The sequence below is a fragment of the Chinchilla lanigera genome, unplaced genomic scaffold (genome assembly GCF_000276665.1).
Source record: "Chinchilla lanigera isolate Chin_1 unplaced genomic scaffold, ChiLan1.0 scaffold00034, whole genome shotgun sequence".
Classification (NCBI taxonomy): domain Eukaryota; kingdom Metazoa; phylum Chordata; class Mammalia; order Rodentia; family Chinchillidae; genus Chinchilla; species Chinchilla lanigera.
Window position 1 is genome coordinate 4,359,080 of NW_004955435.1, and position 6,228 is coordinate 4,365,307.

The window sequence follows — 6,228 nt, forward strand, 5'->3', positions numbered from 1 at the left end:
CTCCTCCGTCCCCTTTAAGAATTCCTCTGCAGATTCCCGTCTCCTCTGGCGTAAAGGTTCACCTCCCGACCTGCACCAGTGTGCCAGCCCCTTGGTGATGCAGCTCGCCCGCCTGCTTCCCCTCCTTGGCTCTCCCCACTCGAAGTGCGCATTCAGACTTTGTGATCTATCTATGAGGCCTTGAATAAGCTTTGCCTCTCGCGGGTCTGTGTTCTTGCCTATTGTGTTTTCTCTCCTAGAATATCCCCTCCTACCCTCATCCACATCAGGATCCACTTCATCCTCAGTTCATCTGAACAGGTTCTTCGCCATTAACACAATAGCGCTGAAGATGGGCCGCTTAGTGACAGTAACCACAGAAATGGAAGAAAGGTAAAAGGCCAAAAGCAACCTGAAGCAAATGGAAGCGTGCAAATAGTAACATAAGATCCTGGAAAAACTATCCAAGAATGATAGCAAAACCCCATCCTGAGATCAGGGCCAAACGAATCATGTTAGACCTTTCCTTCCCTGAAACTACCCACTTCCTGAGGGAAGAAAGTTAACATGAGCTGCACTTTGAGGTTTAAAGATAATAAAGTAATGGGGAAGTATCTTTTATTACTCATTTCCCCTGTCACACAGTTAGTTTGGTACTCTGTACTAACTGAGACAGATTGATGGATGGATAGATAGATAGATAGATAGATAGATAGATGATAGATAGTAGATAGATAATAGATGATAGATAATAGGTAGATAGGTAGATGATTGATAGATAATAGATGGATGATTGATAGATAATAGTAGATAATAGATGATAAATACATAGATGATAGATAATAGATGATTGATAGATAGATAGATGATAGACAGTAGATAATAGACGATAGATAGATAGATAACAGTCACAGCCAGCAGTAGGTGCACTGTCTTACCCATTGAAGGGCCGTTAGATTGCAGTCCTTGCTTCTCCTATTGAGCTCCATCTAGCTGGTTTTCTGCAGAGGAGCCAAGAATTACTTTTCTAAAAAGGAGTTCTCATTAATCGCCTCCTCAAAGCCGCATTCACACGTTGACATCCTGCCAGACTAGCTTTCCGAGAGCTCAGCATGGCCCGGGTTAGAGTAACAACCAGCGCTGTGTTAGCGTACTGAACTGGGGTCCCTTTCTCAATGCACCTCACGCGACGCTGGCCTGACTGCCGCCCCGGTCTCGCTTGGGCCCGTCCCGAGGGAGCTTCCTTTGGGATCACTGAGAGCATGACAGCAGAGAAAGAGTGGCAAACACGACCGTCGCTCAGATCTTCTCCTAAGAGGCGCATCACTTCCGCTAACCCTCGTTAGCCGGAGCGCCTGACTCCGTGCTTTCTCGGCCGGGGTCCGAATACTTGGCACCCACAGCCTGGAGAAGGAGGGACTTACTTGGTCTCAGGGCTTCTGTCCATCGTCAGCTGGCTGCAAGGCGCAAATAGCGTGTGCGAGGGTCTGGGCAGGAGTGTGGGGAGGTAAGTACTAACAGTAATGCGCTCTATCATGCGTTCCCAGTCGCTGCTATTACTGTTTATTCTTTTCTGCGGAGTTTTAGTAGATTCCAGTTTTCCAAAGTAGATGTAAAGGGTCTTTACCATATTTCTGGCTTATTTCTGTGAGACTCCTGATTATTTTTGTTTGTTTTTGTTTTTGTTTTTGTTTTGTTTTTCCCGGTATCGTGAACCGAACTCATGACCTTGTGCTTGCGGGGCAGGCTGTGTGCCACTGAGCTAAATCCCCAGGCCCCTTTTTTTGTTTTTTGTTTGTTTGTTTGTTTTTTGGACTCCTGATTCTTTTTGTAAAGTTCAGTACTAAACTTGGTGCTACCATCCCGAAGAGAACACACATTTTTATCAAAAGACCAAGTATTTGGTTTTGTTTTGTTGGTTTGGTTTTTGCCAAAATTAGCTTATCGGATCACCATATTAACTTATTCTCAAGCAAATTCTCCTGAATTTTAGACCAGTGTCTGTATTTCTAAATCTTTTGGCTTATAGGGCCTGGTATTTACACTAACTGTATCTTTTGTATTTTCATAAATATTTTAATGAAATGACTATATTTTCATAAATATTTGTTAATAAGATAAAATGAAAGAAAGTGAATGTGTGTACTACATGAAAAAAGCAGTCTTCCATCCCAACTCTCCCACCAAACTGCTCTGTAATAGAGAAAAGTCAGGTCGGTGTCTTTGGGTTTAGAAACTCATGATGTCATCTTAATGGAATCGGTGAGACTAAAGAGCGCTCGTTATTTAATGACTATAATGGGCTCTGAAAGCTTTCTGCAATCTGTATGACCTTGCAATGCCAAGCCACCAAAATCAAGGGGAAAGAAAAAATCACCTAATTACTTTGGAAGTCACTCTCTCCATGAGTCAGGGAAAAAGCTTAACATCTGCGTAGTTTGCCTCACATATCATATCCAAAATTATAGTGACTATTTTGAGTTTGTATTTTTTTAACCGGTTTACCTTGAATCACTTCAACCCAGTACCCTCTCTCAGTGAAATGGACCAGGCTCAGATTTGAGGTAAGACAAGTTACTTTCTTCAGAGGGCTTTTATAAAACTCTTGTTTTACCAAAAATCTATCCACAGCAGTAATTCTCAACTATTTTTATCATTTCTTAGGAAGTTTCCTGGAACCTGAAGTATAGTGTGATGGATGAGTCCAGGTCTTTTCTATTAGCAAGTATGGAAAATTGCATTTATTTGCTTGAAAATAGACCTGCATGTAGTTTCATGTTTGGGACATAGAGAAGAAGTTGAGTGGCTTTATTTTTATGCCTCTCTTTTAGTTCCTTTTTTAAGGTGTGCTTTCTCTCTCGCTCTCTCTCTCTCTCTTTCTCTCTCTCTCTCCTCTCTCTTGTTCCTGCCCCTTCCCTCCCTATCTCTCTACTTTCTACTGTGTAAATGAATGACAGAGAAGTTCTCCTTCCACTGAATTTTTCTCTTGTAGTTGTAAAAGAGAAGATTGCAGAGATACCTCTCCACTCTGCTTCAGCAAGGATATCCTAAATATAAAAGAACTTGCTGGAAACATAGCCACATTCACTGCCAAGAGACAAAATGACATTTTCATATCAAGGATTTCATCCACATGAACTTCTTCAAAACGAACAGGCTATATGGAATAGTATACATCTAACAATTGAAGCCTTTTTGTCTGTGTTGGAATAATTTTTCTCTTTCTAGAGTTAAAAGATTTTAATTTTCAAAATTTTATTTTACATGCAAAGCTATAAATTTTTCTTTGTGGAGTTAGTATAATCCTAAACAGACATAACAGAGCTTTGTTCCTCTTTGTGAGAATGATCTTGCATATTTTATGTATGCTTTAATGTCACAGAGTGACATTCTATTCATCTTGGTGACAAAATCTCCTATTTAGCCAATGCTTATCTAAAGAAAACAATGTGAAACTGTGAGGGAATTACGGACAAGCACAATTCCAAGGAGACCCCAAAATGAACTTTTATGTACAACTAAAGCAGAGCACGTCATGTACTGCCTTATTTTCTTTCAGACCCTTCTGGTCCACCGTGTGAGCATCGCTCATGTCCCATCCAGGCCCTCCACATCTTCCAGGAGGTTGTCACCCTCATCAGCATGCCTGAGGTCCCTCCAGGGGAAGCGTCACTGTGAAGCAGCTGTCTCATTTTTAAGTCACAAATTAAATAGAAAGAATGTGGATTTTGTAGGCTTCTTGTAATATTGGATTAAGGGTACCAAAACCATTTCTGGAAAGATTTTTGTTTCTAGAAACCAAACTATCAGACAACCCTGATACAAGTTTTCTTTGTTGTTTTCCTCATCTCTAAAAGAAATAAAGTGAATCTTTCTCATTTCTAGATGTCCTACTGAAGGCAAGACCTTGTGCTTTTTCAGAAGGAAAATAAAGCTACTTGAACGGCTTCAATATAGAATACGTTAAAAATGTACTTCAAAAATAAAATGTAAATTTTTGAAATTTTGCTGAGTGTCATATATTTTGTTACATTTGCTACAAGCACTGTTTTATTTTCTCTAAAACCCTGACTATATATTATTATGATTCTTATTTTACAGTTTAAATATTAAGGCATATAGAAGGCATACAATGTGGGTGGCAGAGACCGTAAAGGAGAAATTTTGGTCCAAGGTACAAAGTGTTAGTTCAGCAAGATGAGTAACTTATGGAGATATACTACACAGCGTGATGACCACAGTCAGTAAGCATTTAATGCATACTTGAACATTGCTAAGAAAGTGCATCTTATGTTATCACCAAAAAAGACAAATATGGGGCTGGGGATTTAGCTCAGCGACAAAAGCGCCTGCCTGGCAAGCGCAAGGTCGTGAGTTCGGTTCCCGGTACCGGAGAAAAACAAAAAAAACAAAAACAAACAAAAAAGACAAATATGTGACAGATACATTAATTATCTTGACTTAGTTACTTTACAACGCACACACATATCACAGTGTGACACTGTACACTGTAAATATTCACAATTTGTTGATTATACTCTAGTAAATCTGAGGAAAAGACATATACACCTATTCAGAGCTGACAGATATTGAAGCCATGCTTTGAACCTATGCTTTTCATCATGACATGGCGCTGCATGTCCATGTTTCTTTGGGAACATCACTGTCACACTTAGCGCCTTTCCAACTCCACTAGCTCTACCCTAGAATCAAATGGAAGTTATTCAGCACATCCAGGATGACCAAGTAGATGAAGCTGTGCAGCAGGTTGAATAGGAATTAGGCTTCCAGCCCCACTTTATTCCTATGGGAGCTCAGACAGTTTATTTCATCCGTAAAGTGTCAATGATAATAATGACATCTTCTTGCACAGTTATTTTAAGAATTAAATGAGATAATCTTCATAAAGAATTTAGTGTCAGTGCTTATAGCAGTTACTATATAAAGACTGTCTTTTTAATCTTTGCGATTCCCAGGGCCAACTTAATGCCTGGCTTATGGCAGGTTCGCTGATGAATTAGTGAAAACAAGGTAGGCAAGTGCTGTGCTTTAAATACGAATGTCCCTCATGCATTGAAGCCTTGACCCACTCATGCAGAAATGTTCAAAAGTGGGGCCTAAGGAGGTAGCGGATCACGAGGGCACTGACTTCCTCATGGATTGATCCACGGATGAGCTCAGAGCCGGAGCCTGCTGCGAGAGGAGGAAGGTGACGGAAGGGATACTTCTGAGTGGTGTGCCCTGTCCCCAGATCCTTCCTCTCCCTCCCTCCCTCCCTCTCTCTCTCTCTCTCTCTCTCTCTCTCTCTGTGTGTGTGTGTGTGTGTGTCTCTCTCTGACTGTCTCTCTCTCTCTGTCTCTCTCCCCGCTCCTCTCTCTTCCCACTTTTTCTGCTTCCCGGCTGCCACGAAGTGAACAGTGTCCCGTGCCTCACCCCTCTGCCACGACGTCTCTACCCTGGAGCCGGTCAACCACAGATGGAACCCTCTGCAACCAGGAACCAAAGTTAACCTTTTCTCCTGCGAGTCCTGTCTGTCAGGCATTTGTCCCAGCAACAGAAAGGGGAGCAATACAACTGGCTTCATTATCAACGAACGTAACCCTACACCCAAACTAGGTTTTGTAACAAATGTGAAGTCTCAGAGATACCTGAGGTCAGATATAAAGGTCAAAAGCAATAACAGACATAAGCAAAGTAAACATAACCCCTAAAAGTAAAATTAAGGTCAAATCTGGCAGAAACTACAGGAAGAGAAGAGCCCTGGAATATGGGTACATGCACCAGACTATAAAAGAACACCTGCCGGTCATTTTTCTTTCTACTATAAACACATATTTGCTAGGTACTTACCATATAACCAGAGTGACACTAGGCTCTGAGGTTATAATTAATAAGACCATTGGAATTACTTGATTTGTTTATTTATTTGTTTATCCTGCTTGTTGGAACTGCAAAGCAGGCTGCTACTAAAGGTGAACTTGTCTCTCCTTGATTTCTCCTGAGGCACTAGTATGCTCTGTGTCAGATGCTAAACTGACTACGAGTCAAAGTGACACATGTAGAACTTATCTCTACCAAATATTTACAGAAATGGTCTCTTACGTCACAACACACACTTTGGAAATATAAAAAAGAGAGGGAGAGAGACAGAGAGAGAGAAAATGAAAATGGAAAAGAATTTGAGATGGGATTTCTGTGGAGACAGTCAAATTTTGGGCTTCCTCCTATTTGTCTAGGACCGAGGAATCT

General features: G+C 41.1%; 1 long non-coding RNA gene across 2 annotated transcripts; it reads left to right on the forward strand.

Moving 5' to 3' along the window:
- Positions 1 to 812: 812 nt before the first annotated feature.
- On the forward strand, positions 813 to 3,948 carry LOC106148986. 2 transcript variants are annotated; one of them, XR_001234840.1, is made up of 3 exons: positions 813 to 1,486; positions 2,505 to 2,543; positions 2,644 to 3,948. It is a non-coding gene; the product is annotated as an uncharacterized LOC106148986 (long non-coding RNA). The 2 variants fall into 2 exon arrangements; XR_001234841.1 differs by lacking the exon at positions 813 to 1,486 and having other exon boundaries at positions 1,735 to 2,543; positions 2,644 to 2,704; positions 3,539 to 3,948.
- Positions 3,949 to 6,228: the final 2,280 nt, after the last annotated feature.